The sequence below is a fragment of the Stegodyphus dumicola genome, chromosome 6 (assembly GCF_044657685.1).
Source record: "Stegodyphus dumicola isolate Sdum_Otavi_A_Nest chromosome 6, ASM4465768v1".
Lineage (NCBI taxonomy): Eukaryota > Metazoa > Arthropoda > Arachnida > Araneae > Eresidae > Stegodyphus > Stegodyphus dumicola.
Genome location: NC_140773.1, coordinates 28144822 through 28161861, shown reverse-complemented (window position 1 = coordinate 28161861; position 17040 = coordinate 28144822). Strand labels below are relative to the sequence as shown.

Here is a 17040-nt window from a genome sequence, read left to right as displayed (position 1 = left end):
AAATTTTACTAACGTTTATTTTATTTTAAAACTTTACTGTCCTTTCTTATTTTCCACTTCCGTCCAGAATAAATGCGTTAATCCGTTTATGCAAATTTTGCTTACAAACTCTTAAGTATTTAAGTTGTGGCTTTTCGCCAACTAAAGTTATGAGAGAGAGTGAGCCTTCTTGCCACATTATTTCACGCGTGCTTTCAGACAGTTGCTGTCCACTTTTAAGGCCAGAGGTTTAGTTCTCTTGATATTGAAGACGTACTGTAGTTTTCCATAGTTTTCATACTACATATGTGAAAATCTAAAAGGCCAATCTTAGTGTTATTCGTTTGTGTAAAATACTCTAGTTTAGCTCTTATTTAAATTTAATTAGCTAGTAGTTCTTATTTTCTTACGTTTAGGCCATAAGTGTTTGGTCTTTGTATCCCGAAGAGTGGGGGCACCTGTAAAGTGTGGGAAATAAAGGGTATCTCATCTTGTTATCTTTTCTACAATCCATAGGACGTAGTTTTGGGTAAACGCACTGTCTACTTAGGACATTTCATGTTCTCAAAGTAGATAAGGAAAAACAGTAGGCCTGATAAAATTACAAGCGGCTTAAATTTCACTTCCACCATTACATAAGTCCATGCGTCATTAGTATTATATTAGAATCATATGACTTTGATTAATTTTGAAAAGATTCACGCACAAAAATTTATTATAAACATATAAACAGATTACTCTTTTTAGGATAAAAAATCGAAATAACCAAATTGGAAAAACAAATTACAGACCATTTTCAAATTAATATTATTTACACATATATCAACTCTTTCTATGCCAGGGCTATTACCTGGGCCATCTGGAGCAACCAAAGCCATTTCTCAAGTTTAAAAGAGAGATCATTAAGTCTGGTTAATAAACATACGGTATTATTTTATCTCCAATAAAAACTAGCAAATAATATGTACGGTTCAGTAGAGTTATGTATTAGACATCTAAGGAAATGGAAAGAATAATGCTTTTTTACAGTGCTTTTTTGCTTATGCTAATAGTTTTTATAAGGACAAAATACTAATACTTCTTTCAAAACGTTTATGATTTTAAAGCAGAGACAGAAACTTTTTTAATTACATAGCGCTGAAATTCGCTTACGACATGGCAGGAAACTTTATATCCCATTCTCAGCCACGCATATTGAACACCCATTTAGCCTAGTTTTTAATATACTCAAAACAAAAAAAAAAAAAAAAACACAGAACGAATCACTAAGATAATAACATGGAGGTCTAAATATTGCAGCTTTAAGCAGAATAAAACGTCTAAAGAATACGAAAAATGTTTATAATTTTATTTTCTAATTTTGAGCATTTAATAAGAATTTTTAAAACGTTTTTTAAAGGAAAACTCAAAATTTAGGCATTATTTACGAATATGAAACCACGAACAATTTTGACAGTTGCATGAGCAATATATGTACTTTTTGCTTTAAATGAGCCTGGAAATGAACTTTTAGCTAAAATGGGAAATTAACAAGAAAGCGAGAAATTAATATTTCTAGATTATTTTGCTGAAAATTTTGAAAAACACCATTAGTAATGTCTGAGTGGAGAAGATACACACCAATGTAAAATTTAAAATTAGACTAAAATAGTAGACTTAGATTGGTATTTTTCGTATATTAATTTTAAATACACGATTATTTTAAGATAAGTATTGTTTAATACGTAATTAATTAGATCGGAATGTTTTAAACATTTCTGTATCAAAAGCAAAGGTACAGAGTGACTCACGAAATATCGTGCTCTTTTTCTTTTGTTGTTGTGTTTACCATTGAAATATTAAAAAATGAATGTTTAGTTAACTGTCTGAGCTTGGAAAATCAGTTTTAGTGCAGAATGTGTCCAATGTGGCTACCGTTTTAATATTATAATTTTTATCGGGTATGAAATGGTATGACATCTTATTGAATGGTATGACATTTCCTGTTGTATTACTTACAAATCAGTGGAAAACATTAATATTCCAAACAAAGTGTACCAATAAATGAGCTGTCGTTCTTCCATAAAATTTCCTTTAAGTTTCAATTACAGTACTCGAGGAGAAGTAAGTGCAAACGATTTGAAATCATGCACTTGGAAGAATTGAAAATCTGTAGAATTACTAAAAATGCTGACACAACAAAATAAAACCTATGCAGCTTTCATTGGTAACTTCTAGATAAAAACAAAGAGTTCATGGTTTTGTTATTATCAACATTTGGTCTTCATCAGCATTTCTTTAAAATCACCAGCGTCCGAATCATAAAACTGCTGAATACTGGTAGTTTGATACTTGCTCAAATCTTGGTGAAGCTAAATGAGAGTATAGCTATGGGACCTATTTGTGAGTTTCACGGTTTTCCTTAAGTGTAAAGGCCCACCAGCGGCCGAGCGGTAAAGTCGCTGAACACTGGTAGTTCGGTCCGAGGTTCGAATCCCGCGAACGGGCTGGCTGCATGGGCGTTTTCGTGGTTTTCCCCATGTGTAACGTGTATACGAGCCAGTTTCCCTTAGAAAGTACTCCACGAAGGCATCCCTCCTCTTAGGCAGATAGCCCTCGTGTGCTTTGCCGTAATTAAATACACCAACACTAACCTTAAGTGTAAAGAAATGCAAGCCAGTTTCTCTTAAAAATTCCTCCAAGATGGCATCATTTTCCTTGGGCAGGTAGCCCTCTCTATGTGCACACATTTACTTCGTATAATGTGAATGACAACATTTCTTTTTAAGAAAATTCCGTAATATAATACTAGCAATTCCTTGCTTAGCTTTCAATGGCATGACATTGATTTTTAATTATTTATTTTTACTGTTGACCAAGAGACTATGCGCTGTATTTTAAAGTAATATCTTAACCATTTCTGTGGATGAAAGACTATACATTTGAAATGTGTTGGCAAAAAATACAATTTTATTACTTTACAGATGCGCAGAAATATTTGCAATATGAATTGAACCTTTTAGATACTAGAATGATAACGTGAATGGAGTTATCATAAGTAAATATGCTAATAACTGAACTTGTTTCATGTAATTAATATAAAACCCAAATTAATTTCGTTTTTCACTAAATAATGAAGTTAATTAAATGAGCGTTAAGCTTCCATGTGTCTGAATTTTACCTTCCATCCGGGTAAACAAGCTTTGCACCTTTAACTTAATTCTTTTGCCTTGTTAAATATGTAAGGAATTCCTCGTTATGCACTAAAGAACCAACTTGTAACCTTCTTTTATTTTCCAGAAAAGGCTTCTTTTCTACAGATCTGATAATAATTGTAGAAAACTAACGATACATCATAATTACATTAAATGTTAAACTGAATGTGAAAAGCTGGATCCTAGATAGTTAATTTAATTAAAAGTGCATTAAGTTAGCGTAAATCACCGAGCTGGAAAATGTTTCTAAAATAATTGTGACATATTGATTCTCCAGTTAGCTTAATGGTCACGGCTGATGCCAGATCCCAGAGGGGAAAGACAGAGTCGATCGTTGGAGGTGTCACGTGATGGCAAATGATAAACTGCTTCACAAATTGAGCATTCCAGAACAGCTGAAGTGGAAGCTTCAGTGGTTCTCCAAGCCTTATTTTTGCCATAAATTTCAACTTGTTTTACTGCCTAAATTTGGCACATGAAAGTGGAGGAAAGATTCTGAAGTTTTTATCCTCGGCATTCCATACTGCTAGGAGGTAAATTTATTGACTTTCAACAATATTTCAAGAGCTTTACAAGTATTATTTCTTAGAGCTATCCAAATTCAACTTTAAGTCCGTTTTTGAGTTCTATTTCTAAATTGTGAAACATATACTGTTATCATATCTTTAAATTATATTTCTCTATGTTCGTCTGTGTTCAAATATGAAATTGTTCATGAAATAAATGACGGGGCAAGTGAAAACCTAAACGCTACGTCCCGAATCACTTCACTTCCTTTCTCATTGAAATTGTAAGTACTGTAAATAATTCTCCAAAATTTCTCTTCCTTTGCTAACACTACTGCTTTCTTCTCAAAATGTATTTATGTCATCAAGTCTTTTTCCTTTTGAAGGGGGGATATGTAAAATATATAAGGCGTGATCAAACGAAAGTGATTCGAAGCGCCGCATGCAAAACGTTTGCACGGGATTTTCGTGAAACATACGCCATAGTGAAACTGTATGTAACACGCATGCGTGTGCGGATTTCAATCGTAAGGACGTGGCATTTATTCAAAAATGGCTGGTGTGGATGCAACTGCGTAGAAAACGGATCAGCGTGCTGTAATTAAACTTTTAACACTGGAAGCGTGTAAGCTGGTGGACACTCATCGAAGAATGGTAGCTGTGTACGGAGACACGTGTGTGTCGAAGCCCACGGTGACGATGTGGATGAGAATGTTTAGCGAAGGTCGCCAGGAGACAACGGATTTGCCCCGGCCCGGTCAGGTGCACAAGGTTGTGACAAATAACCAGATTAGTGACATTGACTAGGCAATCAAGGCAAATCGGCGTCGAAACATTCGTGGCATTTCAAATTAGTTAAACGTTTCCATCGATACTGTTCACAATATTGTCAGCAACATTCTGAAGTATCGAAATGTTTGTTGCCAATGGGTGCTCATCATACTGTCTGACTACCATAAGAAACAGCGAATGGGCCTCAGTTTACAGCATTTGGTGCGCTATACGGCTAACGATGACGACTTTCTGAAGCACATAGTGGCAAGGGGTTGAAACCTGGTGTCACCACTTCCAACCGTTAGGGAAGTCCGTCAGCATGCGATGAAAACTTCCCTCTTCGCCTAGGCACAAAAAATTCAAAACTCAGCAATCAGCCGGAAAGGGGATGTTGACGGCATTTTTCGACTTTCAGGGTGCCTTATCACTGGAGTTTGAGGAGCCGCAAGTCTCCACCAATTCCCAACGGTATACCAAAATGCTTGATAAACTGCATAAGACTATCAAAACCAAACATTCAGGTATGCTGTCGTCAGGTGTCAGCCTTCTGCACGACAATGCAAGGCCGCATGTCACTCGCGGGAAGTCTTGGAACCTCCAGCTTACAGTCCAGATCTGTCGCCTTGCGACTATCACATCTTTGAACCGCTAAAGAAAAGCCTAAAGGGTTAACACTTTCAGTCTGACGAGGACGTAAAGGCTGCAGTTATGATCAACCGACATCGTTCTTCGCGGCCGGAATTCGTAACCTTCGCTAGCAATATGGGACGCCTGCCTTAACGCAATGGGTGATTTTTTTAACAAACATTATATGCATTTCAGTCATTAAATATTGCTGTTCCTATCTATGTATTGTCTCATTTCTGTCTCTACACATCTCATGGATACACACCTCGAATCACGTTCTTTTTAACTTTAATATTTTATCATTTCCTGAAAACCAGAAGATAATACAATTTTTTCTCTTTAGACTATATATGCATAATTATTAATAGCCTTAATTATTTTCAGTACTTTAAAGTATATTTCTTAAATTTCTCTTTAGACTAAATATGCATAATTAACAATAGCCTTAATTATTTTCAGTACTTTAAACTATATTTTTAAACAATTTAAATTCTAAGTTACGATTATTTAATATTTCACCATTTTTTCCTTAATCCTTTAATATATAAGTGAGAGTAATTATGAAAGTGGTTATTATAAATATATAGCAATAATAATAGATAGATAAATAAAAGTAAAGCTATCTATGTGTGTAAAAAAGAGCGTTTCTGATTATAACAGCATTATCACATTTATTTCTGTTAAATCTCAGAGACAATGAAAATTGCCCCTGTCATGATAAATTGAGAAGCGTAATGTAACATAATCAGTATTTTACCTGAACTCAAGTATAAATTTATTTGCGTTTCATAGTAAAAAATATGACCATTAACTTCTATATCTCGGAGATGCGCAAATAAAAGACTGTATAAAGTAGTTAATAAATGTGATCAAAAATATTACATACAAAAATATACCTAAATCTAATAACCAAAAAAACTTCCCATTTTCATATCTAAAATGAAATAATAACTTAACAAACACCATACATGACAGCACTATTTAAGAAAAAACATGAACTAGCAGTGTTTGAAAGTATAAATAGCAGAAGGAAGGTAACAGAACCAAAATTTCCAATTAATAAAAAATTATTTGTGTTAAATAGTAAGCAATTAAAAGTGCAATAATTATGGATTGCAGTACTTACTAGTAATGCTGATGATTCTTAACACCATTTCTTTCAATCATATGTAAATGTATTTACTTATTTTTAGTTTCTACATTTTAGAAATAGTGGTAGATTACAATGATCATTTCATGCACTTTTTAATTTTCCTTTTGATACTGTGCAGAAATAATTTAAATAATATATAGTATACGATAGTAAGTTAAGTACGTTAAAGTAAGCTCTTCGTTAAATAACACACGCTGAAATTTTTTTTTCTGTTTATTCTGAATTTCTTTGTTATCACAAGCACATAAAAAGTTAAGCGAAGAAAATAGAATATACTTAAAGTTAATAAAAATTAAAACCTAATTTCCAACATCCATTTATTGAAATAATCTAATAATCATACATAACGGCAATAGATTGGATTGGATTATTTAATTATGGCAAAACACACGAGGGCTATCTGCTTAAAGGGAGGGATGCCTTCGTGGAGGACTTTGTAAGAGAAGTGTCTCGTACACACGTTACACATGGGGGGAAACCACGAAAACGCCCACCATGCAGCCAGCCCGGTCGCTAACGGCAATAGAATATACTTAAATTTAATAAAAAAATAAAACCTAATTTCCAACATTCATTTATTGGGATAATCTCTTATCGCGAGTAGTGTATCGTCGAGAGAATGTATTAAGCTCCGGGAACGACTGAATCGAGGAGTCGGGAGCCGTGCTCTGTGTGTCGTCGAGTGCATCGCGAGTTGTAGAGTACAGTTCCGAGAACGACCAAGCAGAGTCGGGAGCTGTATTCTGTTGCTTTGCAGTGAAGCTGTCTCCACCGTTATTGGGCCCACCAGCAGACGAGAGTTAAAGTCGCTGAACACTGGTAGTTCGGTCCGAGGTTCGAATCCCGCGAACGGGCAGGCTGCATGGGCGTTTTCGTGGTTTTCCCCACGTGTAACGTGTATACGAGTCAGTTTGCCTTAGAAAGTCCTCCACGAAGGCATCCCTTCCCTTAGGCAGATAGCCCTAGTATGCTTTGCCATATTTAAATACACCAACACCATCGTTATTGCCTGACAGTGTGAAGGCTGTGTCACTGATTGTTCCAGCGTGTTTATTGTAGATCTTCGACTACTGTAAAAGTGTTCTGGAGCTGTCCTGATTAATATTGGTAAATAAAGTATATGCATAATTATTAATAATTAAACTTGATATCCTATCAAGTGCTGTCGTCATTATTCACTCCAAATCCACACGAACCCCGTACGAACCTGAACGAAGAACATAACGTAACAACTGGTGTCAGAAAAAAAAAAAAACGCAACAATACATCCAACCCAAAATCGAATTTATCAGGATCTGGGAGAAATTTTCCTGTTTACCAAATAATAAAGCCTTGCTTCGATGCAGAATTTTACGTCCATAACCTTTAATTAACAGAAAAATATATGTGTACATCTTCAAATTCTTCAGTTTTAAAATTAGATCTTTACCCAGAAGTGTTTGAAATCCATCGCTTTGTAATGCTTTCAGTTTTTTCTAAAGGCAAATTGTCATAAACAGCAGTTCCGCCATTTCTACTCCTTTTAAACCACTTCCTTCCTGTCAATAGAGATAAAGCGTAACCAAAAAAGAAATGAGGTTACTTTTTTTACTCAACATGCCATTTATAAACTTCAAGTAGTGTATCAGTAGCTTTTAAATTTTAAAGTTTTAAAAAGCATTGTCTCACAGTAATTTTCATCTATTCATAGTCTAACGAGCATTTGCGAACACATGTTTTCAGACGTTAAAACACTAAATTTAATATTCGTATTAATTTTAAGCAAATTCCTTGTTACCACTAGATTTAAGATAATCAAGTCATTTGAGCTTTAAAAGAAGTTAAAATTTACACTAAGATACATGTTGATTTTGCAAACAAAATCTATCTATTTCGAAAGACCCCGATATTGGGCTCTCTTCTTCAAAGAATGAATTTTTGTGCTGATATCATATTGATTATTTTATACATAAATAAAACATTCCTATGGATTTCGAGAGATTCTGACATTTAGACATTTTCTTCCTTTCACATTAAATAAAAATATGAGTTTTCACAGACTTGAAACCATAGTACCCTCTCGTCATGATTACTTCCCTAAGAATGGAAGTTTATTCATCTCAGATGTATTGGTAATTCAAATAATTACTGGTATTTTAGTATAAATAAACATCAAGACTGAATATTACCTTCTCAAGTCATCTTTTTAGAGATATTTGATTTTTGCAATTATGCAATTTCTTCAGTTGACAGAAAAGTGTCAAAAAGATAACATATTTGTGAAATCGTTGAGTTTTGAAATTGTTCACCGTCATTTTGCGGTCTATCTTTCGAGCAACAGCGGAAGCTTAATAGACATAAAAAATCACACTATTAATTAAAGTAAATTAATTTTGCCATCATTTGAAGATATCTATCAAGAGATTTTCACATAATCCCTAGTAAATCTTCTAACAAACTTAAAATCCTTACTTCTTTGGAGAAACCTGTTTTAAAAATTAATCAAAAGCACTGGAAAACATTCGCAGAAAATATGTCAACAAAGGTTTTAAAACTTGTTTTTAAATTAATCTTAGTAAAACCTGAGGTGAACTTTCTCTGATAGGCTTTATACACAAAACACGCCATAGAGATGCCTGTATGCAAGTCGCTTCATAATCTGCGCCTTTAGGTATATCAGGCTCTATTTGACAATAAAGAAATCTTCATAAGTATGGCTCTGCATTAAAGCTCCAAAAATCCTTACGATGGTGAGTTTTCTAATTTAACAGTCACCGTTTACGAAGATGCTGGCACCTTTATGCGGATGCGTGGCTTTCCAAATAGGTTTCAGTTTATTAATTTGATTAACAAAACAATGAAAATTCTGTTCACACAGCATAGCCCCGACATAAAGATATCTGCACCATGAAGTTCTTTTAAGACAAAACACTTATGTGCATAAAGGTGCGGGCACCTTTATGCCGAATAACTCATATGTAGGTTTCTGTCTCTTAGTGTTTTACTTCCATTAAAGTGTCGTACTTTAATGATAAGGTAACGCTATGAAAGCAACCGCTTCGAAATTTTAAGCAAGATTGAAATTTTGGGCATTATTTTCTATATAGGGTTTTCAAAAGATAGGATAGTTTTGTTTCCTCTTTACTTTACCTGTTTCTCGTAAATATTGTTACGAAATGTACAGGCGCGGTAAGATGGCTTCACCGCAAAGCAGTTTAAGGGTTGCCATATTTGGTGAGAAATCGCCCATTTGGCGACAAAATTGGCGATATACCATGGACGGATGGAGAACCTTCTGGAACGAATTCTTACCGGTTTAGTCCAGAATGTTCTCGAACATAAGCCGAAAGCTATATAAACCCTGCTGGTCCGCAGTCAGTAGTATGTGTGCCTCGTCCAGCGAGCCGATAGTCAGTCATTGAGCGTCTCGAAGTCTAGCGCCGAGTTGGTCGTCAAGTGCATCGAGAGAGTCTTTTAGTGCATCGTCGAGTTTTGTCTTAGACTGTGCTGAGTCGAGAGCTATACTCTTGTGTATCGTCGAATGCATCGCGTGGAGAGTCTCGAGAGTACGTGGAGTTCCAAGAACAACCAAGCAGAGTTGGGAGCTGTACTCGGGCGCTTTGCAGTGAAGCTGTCTCCACCATTATTGCCTGACAGTGTTAAGGCTGTGTCGCTGAACGTGTCAGCGTGTCTGTAGTAGCTCGACGTTTGTAAAAGTGATTTTGAAGCTATCTGATTAATATTGGTAAATAAAGTGTGTTTCGATACTTCATCAAGTGTCGTCGTTATTCACTCCAAATATACGAACCCCGTACGAACGTGAAGGAAGAAAATAACGTAACAACTGGTGTCAGAAGAAAAACGCAACAATATGTATATTCAGCTGCAGCACTTCTCAAAATAGAAAAGAGAATTTAATGAAAGTAATTTCAACACATTTAGGCGAAGTTCAGTATTCAAGAACAAATTTAGTGAGTCACCTTTCACTTCGAAATTAAACATTTGTGGAACAACTGTAAAAAAAAAGAGTTTTTTGTTTAGGGAATTAAAGTTTCAATTATGAATGATACGAAATTCCTTATTGAATTCGTATTTTGTCCCTACGAAATACTTAGCTTTTGTTATATCTGTACTGTATCTAATCAACGTATAAGGTATTCCTCCCGTCTTCTGAGCACTCCTTCGTGGTGTAATGCTCGGCACGCTCGGCACCTATTCGAGAGGTCCGTGGTTCGAGTGCCGGCGAGGGCATTGCTCATTTTTCATCTCTCCTGCTGATTTGGCGATTGGGTTTTACACTGTTACGATTGGGTTTACTGCCCTTCGGACACGTTATTATGTAGTCAACTTAATTCGAGCAGCCCTTTTGCAACACAACCTTTTTAAGGCCTTACTAGAAAATCCACAAGATCCTGATCTTTTTCTGCGTAATGAAGTATGGTAAATAAAGGCAAAGTTATTGCAAGAATCATAAGCTGAGTTAATAAACTTTCACTGGATGGCGGATTTAGATTTTCTCGCAGGCATATTCAAGAAACTGAGTTGTGTAAGAAAAAAACATATAAGTTTATTAACAGTGTCTGTGAAACTGTTTATAGTTAAACTTGTTTTGTGGATATCAAATTTACAGATCAAGTCACTTGCATTTTTCACAAATATGAAAAACATTATAGGCAAAGCTGGAACTGGTTTGTTCTCATTTGTTATCAATCTTCAACTACTTAAACAGAATTTTGAAAAATGATTTATATAGTTTAATATTACCGAACCAATGGTCACTTTTTTCATCAGTCCTTTTACCTGTTAAGCAAATATAACTGAAATAACTACATACATTACAGAGGTTATTCGAGTAAGAACGAAAAACCTGGAGCTAGAAATTTGAGTCTTAAAATCTAATGCATCAGATGAAAATTTCTGAAATATAGTCGGAAGAAAAATTTTCGTTCTTGAAAACAGCATAGAAGACAAAAAAAAATCATTTCCCGATACTGCATATTTGAACAAATCATTGTTTTCAATACTGAATGTTACAAAATGCAGATATCGAAGTCTAGATGAATATCTTGATAATTGCTTACGAGCAAGAATATTATCATACTCTCCTAATCAGGAAGCAATGGCCAATGAAATGCAAAGCCAGATATTACATTGACTTCAAGCATTGCAATTTGATAAAGAATTTTTATATCAACGAATTGTAAACCAAGGAAGTAATAAACTTTCGCCTGCATTATTTAACAGTTATTTTACGTAAGAGTATAATGATTCATTTTTATATTTTGAAATTATATTTTTGAAACATTTTTTTGTATAGTATTATATGTATTATTAACTACGCAGACCTATAAATGCGCCTTTAAACAATAAATATGCCCTTCGCGCCACCAGTATTCTATGATGTACTATAAGATGCAAAATGGTTGGGGATCTCTGGTTTAATATAAACGGGAGAACGCTTCCAATAGATCTTGCATGGTTGGATTTGAAGGGGAAAAAATGGCTATTTATTTTAAACGCTAGAATTTCGATTTAAACGAATTCTGGCTTAAAGCAAAAGAAATAATAAAAAAAACTAGTAAAAAGATTAGTAAAAGGTAGTGAAAACTAGTACTTTTTACTTTTAAAAAGGCAGTAAACACTAGTAAAAAGATTCATCCTTTTTCTAAAACCTTTTACTAGCTAATTTTTCATTACTTCCTTTGCTTTAAGCCAGAATTAATTTGGACTGTCTCGGCTCCTTGTATGGTGGGGAAGGATGACTTTTCTTCATCTTACTTCTAAATGGAAAATCGTACAGTCTGTCTGCCATAAGAAAAGCTCTCGCAAGTTAGTCTGCAGCTGTCTGTTGCCGTAGAAACGAGATTTGACCCATTTTCCGAAGGGATGTCCTTGAAGATTTACTTTTCAGTTTGCCATCTTGGCGCATTTAAAAATGTTGCAACCTTGGTTCGCCCCTATTTGAAATATACTAGCCCTGTTGCTATAGCGACCACCACCCGCCAGACACTGTGGCGAGTACTATTCTTCTCGTAGACAGACAGTAGTCTTTCTCTTCCATTTTTGCTAATCACATGATAAGAAACATTAAAAAATATATCCCGCCTCAAATAATGATGGGGTTGTATAGTGAGTAGCAAATGCTTTTCATTTACGTTTTACTGCATTTAAGAATGGAAAACAATTAATTCTAAAATTTCGTAACATCAATTTGGGTTTCTCTGGATACTGCGTCTTGCGATAGTTGTTCTCCTTGCCCCCCTTCCGCTACGCCACTGACCGAAAGACCTAAATTTCAAAATATTTCATATATAATTGCATTCTGCTGAATATTGAACTGTTAATATGAATTCCTAAAGTTTATTATTGCTATTATTTTCAATGCAGCATCCTTTATGCTTAAAATTTCCTGAGTACAAACAATTTTATAGTTGAGCTTTCTCCTTTCGATATTTGTTTTTCGCGTATTATATAAATGCTCAGCTTTAAAATCTGCAACACCAAAAGTTACAAAAAATGCAGAAAGACGCACTAAAAGGAAAATATAACTAAAAAGATATTTAAGATTGAGAACCCTTTGTTATTGAATGTGTATAAGCCTAATTATATAACTTATGTTTTTGTAACATTTAATATCCTTTCCATAAATCCCTCAGCTAATATGAAATAAAAGTTTAATATCGTTAAAGTAATCATTTCTTCGATTGAAACAAAAACAATTTTACAGCCTTTTTCTACCTTTTTGGTGCCGGGGGGGGGGAAGGGGAAGCACGAGTGTTCCTCTGAAGAAAATATCTAGGAGGAAATGCAAATGGGAAAAATATCTATTTTGGCTAAGCGCCATGTGATAAAGTTAATCCTCTTCCCTGTCACGCTAAGTAAAATTTATTTTCTTCCATTCCCATTTTCTTATTTCAATTAAATTTCGAAACATTCACTGCGACCTTATTCAGACGTACTGCAAAGACTTTTAGCGGTTGTCAATATTAAAAACAGGTTTAATATAAACTGAAAAAGACGTTTTGTTTAGTGATATTATTTTAAAGTTAAAAAAATCAATGTTGCACATATATAGTACGAATTGCTCCAATTATCTAATAGCCAGAAATTTCAAATAAAGTTTCGATGTGTTATAATTTAAATCTGTCAGACTGTTTAATTAATTGTTTAGATAACTTATTCTAAAAGTAGAAATTGTTAATAATAATTTTTCCGTATTGCGTCATTTCAAATTAATCAGTTTGATATTTACTTTTGTAATTCTTATTGATTTGATTATATATATATATACCACGCTTCTAAATTCTCATTCCTTTATTTCTACTTCACCTAGACGCTGCTTAAATGCGTAGTAGCCTGTGCTGTCTATCGTTCGTTGTCTAAATAAATATAAGCTAAGCTATGCTAAGCTGGGAAGGGTGCATATTGCACCCATAAGGATGATGTAAAGAAAAATATGTAATGCAAGAATTAATCCTCCAGAAATAAATAATGTGATGTGTCTCGGCCACGTCTGCTAGTTTTTTTTTCTTCTCCGTTGCGCAACATTTACACTATGCAGAGTTCATTATACAGGTATTTTCAAATCAACATACAAGTATTGCATACGTACACTGTCTCACAAAAGTGATGGGACACTTGTGCTTTACAAAAGGAAACTGTAATAAAATAAATTTAAAAAACATGTAAAAATTTTTTGTGGGTATGTTTCATACTTAAATTTAGTAACAATTATTACATAACATAAATTTTCTCAAAATATTAAAATAATAATTTAATAAAAATACAATTGTTTAGAACGGAGCAAAAAATGGCTCACATAAGTGATGGGACACCATTAGATACTACTAATGTACTACATAAAATAAAAATATTTTTGGGGGTTTTTATTTTTACTCAAAAGCAATTGGCAATAATTTATAAAATCGTCTGCAGTCTTTCTCTCCAGTTTGTTTCGGAATTTTTGTGTTTTTTAGCTCTGTGCAGCCATAAATGCTAAACGAAAAGAAACTTTGCCTGAAATTCGAAAATTAGTTATTAATTTGCATATTGAACTTGAAAAATCTATTAGAGAAACTGCTGAAACGGTTAACATGAGTCATTCAACAGTTTTCAATATCATTAAACGATATAAAAAGAATCATATGATTCAGGATAAAAGAAGACATGGCCGACCATCAAAGCTATCCAATGGAATAAAGCGAATTATTGTTCAAAATATTAAAAAACAATCGAAGAATGAGTGCTCCTAAAGTTGCTGCTGATTTACAAGCATTATATGGAGTAATTGTTAATCATGAGACTATTAGAAGAGTAATTCGATCTACTGGATATCACGGTAGAGCAGAAAGGAAAAAATTCTTCGTAAGTGAAAAGAATAGAAAACTCAGACTGGCTTTCACAAAATCCAACATAAATAAGAACTGATTACTGGAATGAAGTTATATTTGCTTATGAGAGTAAATTTAATATATTTGGTTCTGACGGTAGAATCTTGGTGTAGAGAAAACCCAGGAAAGAATTTCGCAAACAGGAACTTGGTGCCAACAGTAAAACATGGTGGAGGAGGAGTTATGGTATGGGGGTGTATGTCGTCCGCCGGAGTTGGTAATCTTGTTTCTATTGACAGTATAATGGATCAGTATAAGTATATTGACAATTTAAATCAAAATTTGAAATCTTCAGCATGAAAATTGACACTTCATAACGATTTTAAATTCTACCAGGACAATGACCCCAAGCACACTGCTTTGAACGTTAGACTCTAGCTGCTGTATAACTATCCTGAAATAATAAAAACACCACCACAATCTCCAGACTTAAATCCCATAGAGAATATTTGGCAAGAATTGGAATCAAGAATTCGCAAACACACCATTTCTTCAAAACAACAATTTAAATCATTGCTTCAAGAGGAATCATTGCTTCAAAATCACTCCAGAAATCACAAACAAATTAGTCGAATTCATCCCAAGAAGATTAAATCACGTTTTAAAAGTAAAAGGAAATCCAACAAAATATTAAAACATTTTAAGAAGTAAAATTTTTGGATAAATATTTGATGGAAAAGTAAGTGTCCCATCATTTATGTGAGCCATTTTTTGCTCCGTTTTAAACAATTGTATTTTTATTAAATTACTATTTTAATATTTTGAGAAAATTTTTGTTATGTAATAATTGTTACTAAATTTAAGTATGAAACACACCCACAAAAAAATTTTACATGTTTTTTTAATTTATTTTACTACAGTTTCCTTTCGTAAAGCACAAGTGTCCCATCACTTTTGTGAGACACTATATGTAGTGAAAAAGACTTAGTTGTAATGATATTGTAGAAATATTGAACACCGTAGTATAAAACTTCAAGAATCAAATTCAGATGTAAATCGAAATAAATTCAGATGTAAATCGAAAGATATAAATTTGAACTCACGATCTCGCCGGTGCCTCCAAATATTGTTTACGTTCCTGTGATAGAATGGCGCCCAAATGGATGATGTAATTTCGATTTTAAATATCCTTAATAAATTCAACCACTCTCGGTCTATTTAAACCAAACTGAATACATTTAATAATAAAACATTCACACATAAACATTTAGTAATAATTCAGCAATACAGATAAGCATTAAAATAAGAATTACAACAGTTACAGATCAGCTACACTTTTAGCGACCAAATTCTACGAACGAAAAAAATCTCAAAAGCTTGTTGCCAACGCAGGGCAACGAAAAGGTGAAACTTAATTCGATAGGCGTGGAAGTAAACACGTAGTGATAAAGCAAAATTAGCAATATTAATGCTACAGAAAAGTTCATTGCATAGATACATAGAAATAGTATCTATGGTGTAGAAACGTAGATTGTAGATCCATAATGAAGAGCAACTTGTCAACCGAGGCAAAATAAATACTCATCTTCATTTTAAAAACCACATTGCGGTCGCAGACAACTTGGCACACATACTTTCTTTCTATACTTCGGCCTAGCTGTACTACTGCATGCTGCTGTCTTCTTACTGCAAAGCTATTAAAAAATGCAAGCATTTTGAAATAGGCATCAACCAATAGTGTTTATATGTTATATAACCAATAGTGTATATTTGTTTGTGGCATCAACTTGTTTTTTACAATAAATATGAATATTTACTCTACCTCGACTGCCAAGTTGCTCTTCATTATGGTTCTACTTATCGACTTTATCGCTGAGTTAACATGCATAATTGCAGAGTTTGAAAAACTCTGCAAAGGTTAAATTACCCTTTGATTCACTCTAAGAAACAATAACAAATGGCTCCTTCTCGGGCTTACAGGAAAACCTCTACTTGGGCTTTTAAATCAAGATAAGAAAATGAGAAACTAATCTAATACTAAACTAAACAGAGTTAACCGAAGCTACACACAAATACCTAATATAGTTTGCCCTTAATTTAACCTAGCCGGCGATTAACAACAGGCACGGACAATACGGCCCAGCGTAGCAGATTTAAGAAGGAAGTAGCCTGACTGCAAACACGTGCCACTAAGGACTCCTAAGCTCTCCCTCTTGAAGTAAGCTGAATCTTCCTTAAATACTCCTTCTAGCTCATTTGCATATAAGGCGATACTAAAAACTCATTCTTTTAGGGAATAGCAGGTAATATTTAGGGAATAGTAGCTTTTAATAAATAGCAGGTAGGAAACGAGAATACACAGTAAAGCATGTTTAAACCTAAAGTAACTGTTAGTTAAAGTAACCTCTACAAAGCTATGCATAATCTATAAAGAATTATCTTCCATGTAACGGAATTACCTGAAACCTAAAACTTATATCCTAACACTCGTTACATCA

At 34.0% G+C, this 17040-nt stretch overlaps 1 protein-coding gene across 1 annotated transcript in view; it reads right to left on the bottom strand.

The window, feature by feature from the left end:
• Nucleotides 1-17040, bottom strand: part of LOC118188092 (uncharacterized) — an 86473-nt gene that overhangs the window by 34984 nt on the left and 34449 nt on the right. The window lies entirely within an intron of this gene.